The sequence below is a fragment of the Jaculus jaculus genome, chromosome 3 (assembly GCF_020740685.1).
Source record: "Jaculus jaculus isolate mJacJac1 chromosome 3, mJacJac1.mat.Y.cur, whole genome shotgun sequence".
In the NCBI taxonomy this organism is placed as follows: domain Eukaryota; kingdom Metazoa; phylum Chordata; class Mammalia; order Rodentia; family Dipodidae; genus Jaculus; species Jaculus jaculus.
Window position 1 is genome coordinate 183,269,256 of NC_059104.1, and position 17,690 is coordinate 183,286,945.

At 38.1% G+C, this 17,690-nt stretch overlaps 1 protein-coding gene across 19 annotated transcripts in view; it reads right to left on the reverse strand.

The window, feature by feature from the left end:
- Sox6 (SRY-box transcription factor 6) overlaps nt 1–17,690 on the reverse strand; it is a 610,295-nt gene that overhangs the window by 545,056 nt on the left and 47,549 nt on the right. The window lies entirely within an intron of this gene.

Genomic DNA, 17,690 nt, shown 5'->3' on the forward strand with positions numbered 1-17,690 from the left:
CGTTCAGATACCCAGAGCCAACACAAAATGAAAGGCATCGTGGATTACACCTGTAATTTCAGTGCTGAGGAACAGAAAACAGGGACTCCCTAGGCACACTAACAAACAAGCTAATCTAACTGAATTGGTGAATGCTAGGCTCAGCCAGAACCTTGTTTCAAAGAATAAAAGTGAAACACAATTGAGAAAGAAACTCAATGTCTAGTTCTGGTCTCCACATGCATGTGCAACATGTGCTTGCCTCACATACCCACTATTCACATAAATGCAAATAAATCAAAAATAGGAAGATTTAAGATTAAATGAGACTTCCGGTTAAGATGGCGGCGTAGGTACCACGCCAAAGCAGCCTAGGGGGGAAAAAGACCAAAAAAAACTCAGCAAAATACACACTTTTACTAAAAAGTGAGGTGTATAGGAAATTGAGGCGGCAGCGGAGAAGTGGAAGAGTTATAGAGCATCCAGAGCCTGCACAGGCGGGAACAGCGGCTCCGGGGCGGCTCGGCCACCCGCCGCAGCCGCAGAGCGGCAGAAAACCGCCGGACTCTCGGCTCGAGCCGCAGGACAAGCCAGGTGCGGGATTTTCCCCTCACACCGCGCTCTCCGCAACTCGGGAAACGTGAGGGGAGAACGGCAGCGAGCAACGGAGGGAGGAGCAGACCACGAGGTAAAAGCACACGTGGAGAAGCGATACAACCAGAGCAGCCGTGGCTCCCTCCCCTCCCCCGCCGCCTGAACCCAGCTCCAGCGAACACAGCAGCGGCCCGGGACCGGCCACGCCAACTTGGGCTGACGGCGGGACCCAAGCAGGAGCAGAATTCAGCAGCAACTTCAGCGGCTCCAGCACCGGTACCAGTGGCCCCAGCAGCAGTGGACCCAGGAGCGGCAGCAGTGGCAGGTCCCGCAGCAGCAGCTTCAGGGTGAGCAGCAGCGGTGGACACGGCAACGGCAGCTTCAGCAGCGGTGGTGGCTCCGGGGGTGGCAGCTACAACAGCAGCAGAGGCGGCAGCAGCGGCTCAGTTTGCCCCGTAGGAAAAGCAAGTGCCCAGCTCCAGAAATCAGAACAGCAGCCCGACGACCCAGGCAGCAACTTGACTGAGACCACAATCACCCAAGGTAACTGGGATTGCACCAGGGAAGGGTCTCACTTGGTCATAAGCTGACTTGGATCCCTCAACAGACCAGAAATCTAAACCTCTTTGTTGATAGAGGATCTGGTCATTATAATAACTACTCTTGCATACATACTCGGGGCTGTTTTTGATGGAATGGGTACAGTGTTTAGTTAAATTTTAGAATCTACCAGTATATTATTCCACTCAGCCTGCTTGAATACTCCTATAGCAGGGAAACTCAACCCCTAAGAACATCTTTGTAGATACTCTGAGAGTCTTAAGAGCCACACCTAATACCTTAAGGTCCTACCCTGAAAATATATTACATCAAATCAATTGATACAGCTAAGAATACACAGCTAGCTAGAAAATCCAAGCATTAACTTAATCCAAGATGCAAAAATATATACATTATAACACAAGAAACACTAAAAAGCAAGACGATATAAATCCACCTAAAAGTATTAATGCATCAGAAATGTCCTCCAATGAGAAAGAGTTAGAGGAAATGCCTGAGAAAGAGTTCAAAAGAATAATTATAAATATGTTCAAAGAGGTCAAAGAACACATGAAAACAATCAAAGAAGAAATCAAAGAGGAAATCAAAGGAATCAAAGAAGAGGCAGGACACCAATTTAATGAAATAAAGAAGGCAATACAAGACATAAATAGAGAAATAGAAATAATAAAGAAAAACCAGTCAGAATTACTAGCAATGAAGAACACAGTTAATGAAATAAAAAACTCTGTAGAAAATCTCACCAGTAGGATGGATGAGGGAGAGGACAGAATATCTAAGCTAGAAGATCAGGTGGCAGACCTAATGCAGTCCAACAAAGAGAAAGACAAACTTATAGAAAAGTATGAGTGGGAATTTCAAGATATTCGGGACACTATGAAAAGATCCAATATAAGAATTCAGGGCATAGTAGAAGGAGAAGAACTCCACTCCAGAGGCATAGTAGGCATCTTCAACAAAATCATAGAGGAAAATTTTCCCCAAATTGGGAAAGAGGTGCCAATACAGATACAGGAAGCCTTTAGAACCCCAGCCAGACAAAACCCAGAAAGAAACTCTCCTCGCCACATTATACTCAAACTTCCAAACACACAAACCAAAGAAAAAATATTGAAAGCAGTTAGAGAGAAAAATCAAGTTACCTACAAAAGCAAGCCCATCAGGATTACAGCAGATTATTCAACACAAACTTTTAAAGCCAGAAGGGCTTGGAGTGATATATTCCAAGTTCTGAAAGATAACAACTGTCAACCAAGGTTACTTTATCCTGCAAAGTTATCCATCCAAATAGATGGAGAAATAAAGACATTCCATGACAAAAGCAGGTTAAAGGAATATCTGAAGACAAAACCAGCTCTACAGAAAATACTTGATAGAATCCTCCATGCTGAACAAAAGGAAAAGCACACATATAAGGAACCTAGAAAAAACCAGCCATACTCAAATACCAGTTAACAGAAGAGAGCACAGGTAGAACAAGTAACACACACACACACACAAATGGCAAACATAAATACACACCTTTCAATAATATCTCTTAATATCAACGGTCTCAATGCCCCAACGAAAAGACATAGATTTGCAGACTGGGTTAAAAAGCAGGATCCTACAATTTGTTGTCTCCAAGAAACTCACCTTTCTACAAAGGATAGACATTATCTTAGGGTGAAAGGTTGGAAGACGGTGTTTCAAGCAAATGGGCCTAGAAAACAAGCAGGGGTTGCTATCCTAATATCAGACAGGGTGGACTTTAGTCCGAAGTTAGTCAAAAAAGATAAGGAAGGTCACTTTATATTGATTAAGGGCACACTACAACAGGAGGACATTACAATCCTAAACATATATGCACCTAACATGGGGGCTCCCAAATTCGTCAAACAAACACTATTAGAACTAAGGTCACAGATAACACCAAACACGGTGGTGGTGGGTGACTTTAACACCCCACTCTCATCAATTGACAGGTCATCCAGGGAAAGAATAAACAGAGAGGCATCTGGACTAAATGAGGTCATAGAAGGAATGGACCTAACAGATATATACAGGACATTTCATCCAAAGGCTGCAGAATATACATTCTTTTCAGCAGCACATGGAACATTCTCTAAAATAGACCATATATTAGGACACAAAGCAAATCTTAACAAATTCAGGAAAATTGAAATAATTCCTTGCATTCTATCTGACCACAATGGAATTAAACTACAAATCAGTGGCAAGAAAGGCTATAGAGCATACACAAAATCATGGAAACTAAACAATACACTACTAAATGATGAGTGGGTCAATGAAGAAATCAAAAAGGAAATCAAAAAATTTATAGAGTCAAATGATAATGAGAACACAACATACCAAAATCTCTGGGACGCAATGAAGGCAGTTCTAAGAGGTAAATTTATAGCCTTAAGTGCCTATATTAAGAAATTAGAAAGGTCGCAAGTAAACGACCTAATGCTTCGCCTTAAAGCCTTGGAAAAAGAAGAACAAGGCAAACCAAAAAGTAGTAGACGGGAAGAAATAATAAAGATTAGGGCAGAAATTAATGAAATAGAAACAAAAAGAACAATCCAAAGAATTAATGAAACAAAGAGTTGGTTCTTTGAAAGGATAAACAAGATTGATAAACCCTTAGCAAATCTGACCAAAAGAAAGAGAGAAGAGACACAAATTAATAAAATCAGAGATGAACAAGGTAACATCACAACAGATTCCAGAGAAATTCAAAAAATTATAGGGACATACTATAAAAGCATATACTCCACAAAGTATGAAAATCTGAAAGAAATGGATGATTTACTTGATCTATATGACCTACCTAAATTAAATCAAAATGAGATTAATCACTTAAATAGACCTATAACAAACATGGAGATCCGAGCAGTTATCAATAATCTCCCAACTAAAAAAAGCCCAGGCCCAGATGGATTCACTGCTGAATTTTACCAGACTTTTAAGGAAGAGCTAACACCATTGCTTCTTAAGCTTTTCCAGGAAATAGAAAAAGAAGGAATCATACCAAACTCCTTCTATGAGGCCAGCATCACCCTGATACCAAAACCAGGCAAAGATAGAACAAAAAAAGAAAATTACAGACCAATCTCCCTCATGAACATAGATGCAAAAATTCTCAACAAAATATTGGCAAACAGAATACAAGAATATATCAAAAAGATCATTCACCCTGACCAAGTAGGCTTTATCCCAGAGATGCAGGGATGGTTCAACATACACAAATCTATAAATGTAATACATTACATAAATGGGTTGAAGGACAAAAATCACATGATCATCTCATTAGATGCAGAGAAAGCATTTGACAAAATCCAACATCCCTTCATGATAAAAGTCCTACAGAGACTGGGAATAGAAGGAACATATCTCAATATAATAAAGGCTATTTATGACAAGCCTACAGCCAACATATTACTAAATGGGGAAAAACTGGAAGCTTTTCCACTAAAATCAGGAACAAGACAAGGGTGTCCACTGTCTCCACTTTTATTTAATATAGTTTTGGAAGTCTTAGCCATAGCAATAAGGCAAGAGACACACATAAAAGGGATACAAATTGGAAAGGAAGAAATCAAGTTATCATTATTTGCAGATGACATGATTCTATACATAAAGGACCCTAAAGACTCTACTAGCAAGCTGTTAGAGCTGATCAAAACCTAGAGCAATGTAGCAGGATACAAAATAAATACACAGAAATCAGTAGCCTTCGTATATGCTAACAACAAACACACAGAGGATGAAATCAGAGAATCACTACCATTCACAATTGCATCAAAAAAAATAAAATACCTTGGAATAAACCTAACTAAGGAAGTAAAGAATCTATACAATGAGAACTTTAAAAATTTCAAGCGAGAAATTGCAGAAGACACTAGAAAGTGGAGAAACATCCCTTGTTCCTGGCTTGGAAGAATCAATATCGTGAAAATGGCAATCTTACCTAAAGCAATCTACACATTTAATGCAATCCCTATCAAAATTCCAAAGGCTTTCTTCATGGAAATAGAAAAAACAATCCAAAAATTCATTTGGAATCATAAAAAACCTCGAATATCTAAAATAATACTGAGCAACAAAAAAGAGGCTGGTGGTATCACCATACCTGATTTTAACCTATACTACAGAGCCATAGTAACAAAAACAGCATGGTACTGGCACAAAAACAGACATGTAGATCAGTGGAACAGAATAGAGGACCCAGATGTAAGCCCAAGTAGCTATAGCCACCTGATATTCGATAAAAATGCCAAAAATACTCATTGGAGAAGCGACAGCCTCTTCAGCAAATGGTGTTTTGAAAACTGGATAAATATCTGCAGAAGGATGAAAATAGATTCTTCTCTCTCGCCATGCACAAGAATTAAATCCATATGGATTAAAGACCTTAACATCAGACCGGAAACTTTGAAACTGCTAGAGGAAAAAGTAGGGGAAACCCTTCAACATATTGGTCTTGGCAAAGACTTTCTGAATACAACCCCAATTGCTCAGGCAATAAAACCACAGATTAACCACTGGGACCTAATGAAATTACAAAGATTTTGCACCGCAAAGGACACAGTGAAAAAAGCAAAGAGGCAACCTACAGAATGGGAAAAAATCTTCACCAGCTATATATCTGATAGAGGATTAATATCTAGGATATACAAAGAACTCAAAAAGTTAACTAATAAGGAATCAAACAAGCCAATCAAAAAATGGGCTAAGGAGCTAAATAGAGAGTTCTCAAAGGAAGAAATACGAATGGCATATAAGCACCTAAAAAAATGTTCTACGTCACTAGTCATCAGGGAAATGCAGATTAAAACTACATTGAGATTCCATCTCACTCCTGTCAGATTGGCCACCATCATGAAAACAAATGATCATAAATGTTGGCGGGGATGTGGAAAAAAAGGAACCCTTCTGCACTGCTGGTGGGAATGCAATCTGGTCCAGCCATTGTGGAAAACAGTGTGGAGGTTCCTAAAGCAGCTAGAGATTGATCTACCATATGACCCAGCTATAGCACTCCTAGGCATATATCCAAAGGACTCATCTCATTTCCTTAGAAGTACATGCTCAACCATGTTTATTGCTGCTCAATTTATAATAGCTGGGAAATGGAACCAGCCTAGATGTCCCTCAACAGATGAGTGGATAATGAAGATGTGGTACATTTATACAATGGAGTTCTACTCAGCGGTAAAGAAAAATGAAGTTATGAAATTTGCAGAAAAATGGATGGACCTGGAAAGTATTATACTAAGTCAGGTAACCCAGGCCCAGAAAGCCAAGCGCCACATGTTCTCCCTCATATGGGGATCCTAGCTACAGATGACTGGGCTTCTGTGTGAGAATGAAAATACTTAGTAGCAGAGGCCAGTAAGTTGAAAAGGAGACATAAAGGGCGGAGAAAGGAAGGGAGGAGGATACTTAATAGGTTGATATTGTATATATGTAATTACAATGATTGTAATGGGGAGGTAATATGATTGAGAATGGAATTTCAAACGGGAAAGTGTGGGGGTGGGGAGGGAGGGAATTACCATGGGATATATTTTATAATCATGGAAAATGTTAATAAAAATTAAAAAAAAAAGATTAAATGAAAAAGATAGTAATGCCAAAATGTTTTATTTGTCTGAGAAACTTATTGAAGCATTCATTATTTTTAAAATGCTTAAATGAACAAGAATAAACATACTAAAAATAAATAAAGAATATATAAAGGCTGAGCATAGAACTAGAAGACAAACAATGAAAACTTTTAGAACTGGAAAGTACTGTAATTGAAATAAAAATTCAATAAAGGGACTTGACTCAAAAGGAAAAGCACATTCAAAGGTAAAACCAGAGCAATTATCCAAACTAGACAACAGAGAGAAGGCAGACTCAAGAAAAAAATGAACAAAGTATTAGTAACCTCAGAGACTATAGCAAAAGGTCTAATGTTCATGTCATCAAAGTTCTCAAGGACGGAAGAAAAAGGAAGAGCTGGAAAAGTACTCAAAAGAATAGCAACTAAAAAAATCCAAAATGTCCAGAGACACATAGAGACCTATAGATTCAAAAACTTGAGAAAAATCCCAAATGGCATACAAAGAAATCCATCCCAAGACACATTATAACTAAACTTCTAAAAACTAAGATCAAAGGAAAAATCTTGAAAGTATTCAAAGAAAACCAATATGGTAGTCACATGGGGAAACAAAACTCAGATGAAAACAGATTCCTCATCAGAAATCATGGAAGCCAGAAGGAAGTGGCATGATATTTTTCAGGTGATGAAAGATACCCAAAATCCTACACCCAGTGAAAATATTCTTCAGGAATGTGGGTAAAATCTAAACATTCTACAAAGAATATAAACTGAAAGTTTATTTCAAGAAGACTCATACTCAAAGAATATATAAAGATTCTCCAAATAGAAGGGATACAATGAAAGAAGAAATACTGAGATATTAGGAAGCAACTGAGATGTGCAGCTTACTGGTGAAGCACTTGACTAATACACATGAGGCCCTGAGTTCGAGAGAGAAGGAAGGAGGGAGAGAGAAAAAAAACATGAGTAAACATAACTGGATTTCCTTCTGAGTTTTTTTAAATCTGTTTGAAGCATACTACCCAAGATGGTTCTAACCATATGCACAGGAAATGAAGTCAATTACATTACAAGCAGGGAGAGTAATGGGACATAAAAGAAGAAAAAGGTTTCCACACTTTACTCAAACTAGAATAATTACTATCTTAGGAGTCAGTAGTTGATAGAACTACACAAAAACCAGAAAGGATATGGAAATCAACAAAAGGATGTTCTCAAGTACCTGCAACCATGTATGAGATATAACAAGAATTATGCTAGAAAGCAGACTTCACCAAGCATGTTCTCTAACTCAGATAATGTCAAACTAGAAATCAGTAACAGAAATAGGACAATCTCCAAATCCATGGGAACAATGTGACATGCATCTAAATAATCCACAGGTCAAAGACAAAATTCAACAAATTAAGCTAAATGAAAATAGCAAAACTTATGGAGCATGGTTGAAGCAGTGTCAAGGGGGCGTTAAATGCATGCATTTGCAAAGATCTCAAGAACACAACTCTCACCTCAAGAACCCAGATGGAAAGGGAGAGTTAATGTAACTAGGCAGAAAAAAAAAAAAAGAAAGAAATGGAAAAGAGCAAAACTAAATAAAACTAAAAAGAAAAGTAATAAACAGAAAAAAATAATGAAACAGAACTGAGGATGAGCTCAGTGATAGTGCCTATCTAGCCTACAAAAGGCCGTATGTTCACTATCCAGTACTGAAAAAAATAATGAAGCAAAATACTGGTTCTTTTAAATTATGATTAAAACTGACAAGCCTCTGTTACAAATGACAAAGAGAGAAGACACAAAGGACCAGTGTGATATAACCACACCACACTAACATAAAAAGGGGAGTAAGTGTATATGGTGTGAACTCTCCATGCATAAACTGGCAACTTAAATGAAATGTACCAATCCTTAAAAATAAAAAAACTACTACAGCTCTTCCAACATGAAACAGTTTGAAGAGCCTTGTAACTACGAAGAAAGTTGGACTCAAATTTTTTTCCAGAAAGATATCTCAAGCCCCAAATGTCTCTAAAATGTTTGAAAGAAGAATTACACAAACTCTACATAACCCCTTCTCAAAGAAAAAAGTCTAAACAACCCTATTCAGTTAGTGGAGCTAGGGTTGCCCTGATTTTAAAACAAAACCTAAAATAAGTCAAAATAGTTTTTAAGGGCCAGGTGTGGTGGGCACACGCCTTTAATCCCAGCACTTGGAAGGTAGAGGTAGGAGGATCGCAGTGAGTTCAAAGCCACCCTGAGACTACAGAGTGAATCCCACACCAGCCTGGACTAAAGTGAGACCCTACCTAAAAATTAAAAAAAAATTTAAAAAAAAACTAATTTTTAAAAGCATCAAATAAATAAAAAAGCTTCAAATATTCCTCATGAATCCTTGCCTTTCCATTTTAAAAGAACCATGAAACAAATAATCATGGTCATACTCGCTTCTTCATGAGCCAAGATAATCAGCAGAAAAAATTCCAGTGTGGTAAATATTAATTCAAAAAGCCTACATGAGGATGGAGAAATGATTGCTTAGCGGTTAAGATGCTTGCCTGCAAAGCCAAAGGACCCAGGTGTGATTCTCCAGGACCCACATAAGTCAGATGCTCAAGATGGCACATGCACCTGGAGTTTGCTGCAGTGGCTAGACACTCTGGTGTTCTCTCCCCCCCCCCCACCCATAAATAAAGAAAAATAAAACATTTATTTTTAAAAAACAGGCTGGCTTTTTTACAAAAAATAAAATATTTTAAAAGCCTACATGAAGAGACTGACTGAGACCTTAATTACCCAACAGTGAACACCAACACCACCACTGAGGAGAGCACTCAGGGAAAGTAGAACCTGGGGAAAGAGGAAATAAGGCTACAACCTTTGTAAAAAAAATATTTTTTTTAATTTTTAAAAAAAAAAACACTGTGATGATAAAATGGGATTATGTACATAGTATAGGAAGTATCCAATAAACTATAAGGTTTGATTTTTTAGGAAATAAAAAGCTCACATGAACAAAAACTCTGGAATCCTAAATGCTTTTAATGAGGAATAAACACTAAATGTTTGTAAGTGTGCAATGAAGAATTAACAGTGAATGTAAGTGTGTGATGAGGAATTAACATTGGGTGTCTGTAAGTGTGCAATGAGGAATAACACTGGGTGTAAGTGTGCAATGAGGAACTAATACTGGGTGTCTGGAAGTGTGAGAGGAGGAACTAACACTGGGTGTCTATAAGTGTGAGATGAGGAATTAACACCGTGTGTAAGTGTGCGACAAGGAATTAACACTGGATGTAAGTGTGTGGTGAAGAATTAACACTGGGTGTTTGTAAGTGTGCAACAAGGAAGTAACACTGAATGCTTGTAAGTGTGTAACGAGTAATTAACACTGAATGTTTTTAAGTCTATAATGAGGAATCAACACTGAATAAAAGTGTACAAAGAGGAATCAACACTGAATGTAAGTGTGCAATGAGGAATTAACACTGAACACCTCTGGTTTAGAACAGTGGCTCTTTGGATTGCTCAGTGCTACCTACACAAGGCGCAGTATCAAAAGACGTATAACCAGTGGCCTCCTTTGCTCATTTTCTAAGTCCAGTACAGACACAAAAAAATCACCAATTGCTAAATCATATGTAATGTTCCTATGCTTTGGGAGTCCACAGCCTGCCCTGTGGCCGCAGACCCTGAGAAAAGAGCCATACCTGTAGCAATGAAGTTCATGCCTACAAGTGTCCTTAGTAAGCTGGAGATAATGGGGAAGAGTAGGCTGAGTTTTCCAAACCTACTGTACTTCACCCTGTTCAGAGTTCCACCAAACTCACAGTTCCCTGTGGATTTCTGAGCTCTCCAACACTCCACTTTCAAGAAAACAGAGACATCATGGGCTACAGCAAGTCCCTACCTTGAAAAAACAAAGAAAGCAACAGAGATCAAAGTATCATTTAACATACTAAGATGGCTATAATTATTTTAATGGAAAATAAACTGTCACGTGTGTAGGGAAAAATGGAAGCTCTATTGCTGTTGAGAATGTAAAATGGCATATTCATTATGGAAAACAGTACTTCCTCAAAAAGTTACACAAAATTACCACATGACCCACAATTATACTGTAGATATATATTCAGAAAATTAAAAATAGGAGATGAACCAAAAACTTGTACACATGTATTCACAGTAGCACTATCCACAATAGCCAAGGACAGAAGCAATCCAACGTCTATCCACAGATAACCTACCAAGCTTTGGTGCAGACATACAATAGCATTCTACTCAATAATCCCTAGTGGCAGAAACTCATAAGAGATGGAAAGCAGATTAGTAATTACCAAGCACTAGGGAGGAGAGAAGAATGACAACAAGTGTTTACAGGTCTCCTTTTCAGCTAATGAAATGTTTTGGAGCTAGATGGGCAACACTGTCAATGTACTAAATGTCACTCATTTGGATAATATATGTAAATTTTACCTAAGTAATTTTTCAAGGTTAAATGCCACTTGTCACTTAAGGCCGAACAATAAAAAATGCAAATCGCATGCCTAAAAAATAATACTGAACAACCTTTCACGTAGCTAAAATTAGTATTTCTTCATATGTGTGCCTATAACCCTTTGTCCACTGTTCCATAAAAATATTCCTAACAGCACAGTCTGAAGTTTGGTGAAGGCATTCACACAGCCCACCTTCATTCAGAGTACCTTTTGTCTCTACTTCTGTCTGTCTTTCAACTCCCACCCCTGTTAGCTTAACTAAGACTCTAGACATTTATTTTTCACATTTATATTCTTGGTGCTTAGCACAGTAACTTTGTGAAATGAATGAAAGAAGAAACAAATCAATTAAAAAAAGGTGGACCAGCATGTAACCATCAGAGAGGTTCAAAAACATAAAATTATCTTCTGTATTTTATGGGATTTGTTACATCAATAAACTCCAATTCTGGGTATTTAGTTGATTTTTTTGTTTATTTTTATTTATTTATTTGAGAGCAACAGACTCAGAGAGAGAAAGAGGCAGAGAGAGAGAGAGAATGGGCGCACCAGGGCCTCCAGCCACTGAAAATGAACTCCAGACACATGCGCCCCCTTGTGCATCTGGCTAACGTGGGTCCTGGAGAATCAAGCCTCGAACGGGTTCCTTAGGCTTCATAGGCAAGCACTTAACCACTAAGCCATCTCTCCAGCCCTAGTTGATTTTTTCTAACATTCCAAGATCATTATAAATTTTAGACATAAAATTTTCAGAAAAATCTGAAATTTAAATTTCCATCATTTTTATTTTATTTTTCTTTCTTTCTTCATTTGACAGAGAAAGTGAGAGAGAGAGAGAGAGAGAGAATGGGTGCACCAGGGCCTCCAGCCACTGCAGACGAACTCCAGGCATGTGTGCCCCCTTTGCATCTGGCTAACGTGGGTCCTGGGGAATCAAACCTGGGTCCTTTGGCTTTGCAGGTAAATGCCATAACCACTAAGCCGTCCCTCCAGACTTCCATCTTTTTTTTTTAGAGGAACAGAGACATAGAGAGAGAGAAAGAGAATTGGTGTTCCAGGGCCTCAGCCACTGCAATTGAACTCCAGATGCTTTTGCCACCTAGTGAGCATGTGCAACCTTGAGGTTGCCTGATCTTTGTGCATCTGACTAATGTAGGATCCGGAGAGTCAAACATGGGTCCTTATGCTTCACAGGCAAGTGCCTTAACTGCTAAGTCATCTCTCCAACCCTAAATTTCCATCTTTCAATGTTTAAATAAATACATCTATGCACTTATTGAAAGTTAAGAATATCTTAAACTTGGGCTGGAGAGATGGCTTAGCGGTTAAGCACTTGCCTGTGAAGCCTAAAGACTCCGGTTCAAGGCTCGATTCCCCAGGGCCCACGTTAGCCAGATGTACAAGGGGGCACATGCATCTGGAGTTCGTTTGCAGTGGCTGTAGGCCCTGGCACGCCCATTCTCTCTCTCTCTCCCTCTCTTTCTCTCTCTCTCTCTCTCTCTCTCTCTCTCTCTCTCTCTCTCCCTCTTTCTCTGTTTGTCACTTTCAAATAAATAAATAAAAATAAACAAAAAAATTTTTAACAGTATCTCAAACTTAAAACAGATGCACACATATAAACCCACATACATATGAACACATGCCAAAAAAAATCAAATGAAACCAAATGGTTATAGTTAAAATGATCCTAACTCACTTTATCCATAGGTGTCCACTTTGAAAGACAAAGAAATATAAACTATCTGCCAAAATAATTATTTTGAAATGCCCCTAATTATGTGTTAAAATTATATTAAACATAAGAGTTATCAGAAATGATCAACATGATCATCCCACTAACTGAACATTTCTGTGAAAACTCAATAAAACAGGCAAATTCGGGGACTGGAGAGATGGCTTAGCAGTTAAGGCACTTGCTTGAAGCCTAACGACTCACGTTTAACTCTCCAGGTCCCACGTAAGCCAGACACACAAGATGTTGCAAGCACGTAAGGTCGCATAAGTGCACAATGTGGTGCTCATGTCTGGAGTCCAACTGCAGCAGCAGGAGGCCCTGGCATGCCAATTGTCTCTCCCTCTCATAAAAAAATATATATAAATAAATAAAATGATTTTTAAAAACAGGCAAATTTTGCTTCTTCATATGGCATTGTACCCATTTGCATAAATGAGACCATGGAGATGATTCTCTTGCTCTTAGTCTGTGTGATGTTTAGAGCCAAATCTGTTTGAATATTCTGTTTCAGGCAAAAAAAAAAAAAAAAAAGACTAATTAAATCAAAATAAATGAAACTAAAGATTTTAACTCACACTTCAGTAATTTCTTAATGTTTATTTTAAATGAACTGTTCACTTTGGGTATTTTGGCATTTATCAGACACACATTTTTTAATGTGTAAAATATAAACTGAATATGAATCTCTGGTCTAGGAAATTGTAAAAATTTACCAAAAAAATACCTAACATAATATTCTGAGATTTGTTTTACCCAGGATTTGGAACAGATTTAATACAATGTATAAAATACATAATATTTGTGGCAGGAAAACAAAACTATTTTTAAACTGCTTTTCTGTAAACCTGTCTCTCAAGCCCAGCCCCTTTCATCACTGACCAAACAGCACTGATGCTGCATTCAGAGCTTTATCTCAGTCACGTGACCTGTTCACTAGCAGAATGCTCAACAGAAAACAAAGAGAAAATCTTAGTTTCAAAAGAAAACACTCTCTACAAGTGTACACAGAGACAAGGGCAGACTCAGCTCACCTCAGCTGGCCGCCCCTCAACTCCAGAACACTGTTCTACTTTAAGTCAGGCCTTTGGGGTGTTTGTTTCTTTTGGTGTGCGTGGAAGGTGTGGCTTATTTGTTTGTTCGTTTTTCAAGACAGGGTCTCATATATCTCAGGCTGGCCTCCAACTTGCTATTTGTAGCCAAAGATGACCTTGAACTTCTGATCCTGTTGACTCTACCAACTAAGTGCTGAGATGACAGGCATGCACCAACTCACCTGGTGTTAGGGATAGAACCCCAGGGCCTCCAGCATGCTAGGCAAGCACTCTACCTACTGGGACACATGCCCAGCCCAAGCCTTTAAGTTTCCATTCAGAAGTTTACGTGCTGAATTCCTGTACCTGATTTTATTCTTTGTCTTAGAAGGCATAGACTCCACGTAGCCTAACAACTAAGTACACCCCACCTTGTACTGTCCTATTAGGGTCTCTGAGCTCAGAGAGACATTCTAGCTATTTTCTGCCCCAATGAGGCCTGGCACATGAGCAGCACCCAATAAGCATGTTGACTGGAAAGTATCATATAAAACAGATTTAAACTTAATATACCCATATTTAGTATGGATTTCTCTTTTTTTGCCTTGTTTTTTTTGTTTTTATTTTGTTGTTTGTGGGGGCGTTGTTGTTGTTGCTGCTGTTGTTTTGAGGTTGGGTCTCATTTTAGCTCAGGCTGACCTGGCACTCATTCTGTAGCCCTAGTCTTGAACTCACAATGATCCTTCTACCTGTGGCTCCCAAGTCCTGGGACTAAAGGTATGTGCCACCATGGCCAAATCTAATAGGGATTTCTTGATACTTTATTTAAAATACTTTTATTTATTTATTTGTAAGCAGAGAGAGAATAGGCATGCCAGGAACTTCAGCCACTGCAAACAAACTCCAGATGCATCTGTCTCTTTGTGCATCTGACTTTACATGGGTACTGAGGAATCAAACCCGGATCTTTAGGCCTTGCAGACAAACACCTTAACCACTGAGCCATCTCTCCAGCCACAATGCTTATGTTTTATATATTTTTTAGTTATTTTACTTTTTTTAAACTTTACTTTTATTTATTTATTTATTTGAGAGAGAAACAAAGAGGCAGAGAGAGGGAGAGAGAATGGGCATGCCAGGGCCTCCACCCACAGCAAACGAGTTCCAGACTCATGGGCCCCCTTGTGTATCTGGCTTACATGGGTCTTGGGCAATCAAACCGAGGTCCTTTACTTTGCAGGCAAATGCCTTCACCACTAAGCCATCTCTCCAGCCCTACTTGCTTTGGTTTTTATTATTTACTTATTTGCAAGCAGAGAGAGGCAGACACAGAATAAGAATGGGTGAGGCAAGGCCTCGAGCCACTGCAAGCCAACTCCCGATACATGCACCCTTTGTGCATCTGGCTTTGTGTGGTTCCTGGGGAATCAAACTTGGGTCAAAGGTTTTGCAGGTAAGTGCCTTAACAGCTGAGCCGTCTCTCCAACCTAATGCTTATGTTTTTCAATAGAAGAAAAGTTTTGTTTAAAATAACAGTTATATCTCCTGAAATATTAACTATCTAACTAATTCTCTAAAATGTATATCCCAAATGCCTTTAATTTAAATGCATATTTTTTTTCAAAACTAAGTAAACAAATGTTTTTCTCCTAATATGTACTTACAGCCCTTATTGTGAAGGATGACTTCATCTGTAATCACTCCCTTGGGAGCACTACTAATTTTGATTTGCAGACATTTCTCAAAGGTTATTTCCCAAAACATTTTTAAGACAAATTTAATATTTCAAGACACAATCCTAACACAACAGGTGGAATGCTTTTCTTAGAGCTTTTGGAAGTGTGTCTACATTGTTCTCAGTGCTCTCTGTTACCAAAGAGAAGTCAAATGCTGACCTCACTTGTTCTATACCTGGCTGGGCCTGGCTTTCTAGCAGACCATGTTTTCCTTGTTTGCTGTTTTGAAGTTTCTTAGGTGTGTCTGGAATAGGTATCCTAAAATCCTTCCGCAGGGCCCTTAGGACTATCTTCTCTCTGGCAGCTGGGGGACACTTGCTGCAGGTCATCTGGCCATAGGTACATACCTCCGAGACTTAAAGGTTCTCTAAAGCATTCAATTTAAAGTATCTATACTTTCCTTCAACATCATATGACAAAATCTAATTCTTTAGTCTGTCAACCCTTCAGCTAGCATGTTGAAAACATTTGGCCAGTTATCAGTATATGGCTAAACTATGAACTGTAGCTATGATAACTCAATGCATTCTGAATGAAGGTTTTGTAGCCAACAGAATAAAAAGGATTGAAATAATACTGAAAAATATTAATAATCCAACACAATTATTCACTTTAAATGAATACGCAGGTATTCCAGCATTCTCCCTTTTTCCTACCAAATACTATAATTTTAAACTTTAACATTTTTTAAAGAAAAATGTTAAGCACACCTAGAACATTCCTAGTATTGAGATTTCAGAGTCTTCTGGGAAGCTCTAAGAGCATTTTCCATACATGACTATTGTTTCTTTTCTGGTTTTGCCATTGCATTGTTTTGTGCTAAAAGTCAAAACAAGCAAAAAATTTTTAAATGATGGAAGGCTTTTTAGATAAACAAATCCATTTCCAATCTATAGGCTCACATTATCACATCCTACAAGTGACAGGCACATATAGCAGAGCTCCATATGCATTGCATTTTAATCATCTTAATGTTAAAAAACAGGGAAGTATTTCTGCATTCAATACAGGCCAGAGCAAAGACATTTATAACCTGGCTTGTAAATAACTGTTTCCATGTCTATATCATGGATTACTCTGAACTCAGAAAAATTATGTTAAGGCATAATCAAAAGCATAGTGATAAATTAATTAAGCACAGTGAGTTATTTGTTAACAAGATTTATTTTTGTTCCAGATACTTCTCAATTGACAGTAGCAGAATTGTATTATTTAATATAAGCCAGATGTGGTGGTACACACCTTTAATTCCAGCACTCAGAAGGCAGAGATAGGAAAACTGCCGTGAGTTGGTTCAAGGCCACCCTGAAACTACATAGTGAATTCCAGGTTAGCCTGGGTTAGAGCAAGATCCTACCTTGAAGCCACCACCCCCCAAAAAAAGAAAGAAAAGAAATATATCATTGTATCACTCATTTACAATTTTAAAATGATTATCTCTATTACTTGAACAGATAAAATTATGATTCTGAGGATGTATTCATTTTAACATTTGATTTACTTGCTCAGTCTCAATACTGTTATAACTACATGCCTTAAATGTCTGAACATTGAATTGTACTTCTAAATTGAATTAATTCACATTTCATAATCTCAATATTTTTGATGAAAATATCACAGTAATGTTTTAGTTATGGACACTCTAATTTTACCACAAAATATAGAAACACTTGAAACCACAATGCTTAACTTATTTGTCTTAAATAAAAAACCTCTAGAGACAAAAGTGACTGAGCAGTTCTCAACATTTTAGTCATCTGTTTCAAAAGATAACATTGTGATCTGATTGCTCTTTAAGTCACCTGTATTTATACAACTGCTATAAAAAAATAAGTTTTTTCACTTGCAAATTGTTTTTTTAATCACTTCACTTGCATCAAAAATTGTCCTCCTGGATGGTGACAGACCCATGACCAATCAAAACTCATCAAAGCAGAAACTCAGAAGCCAAAGAAAATT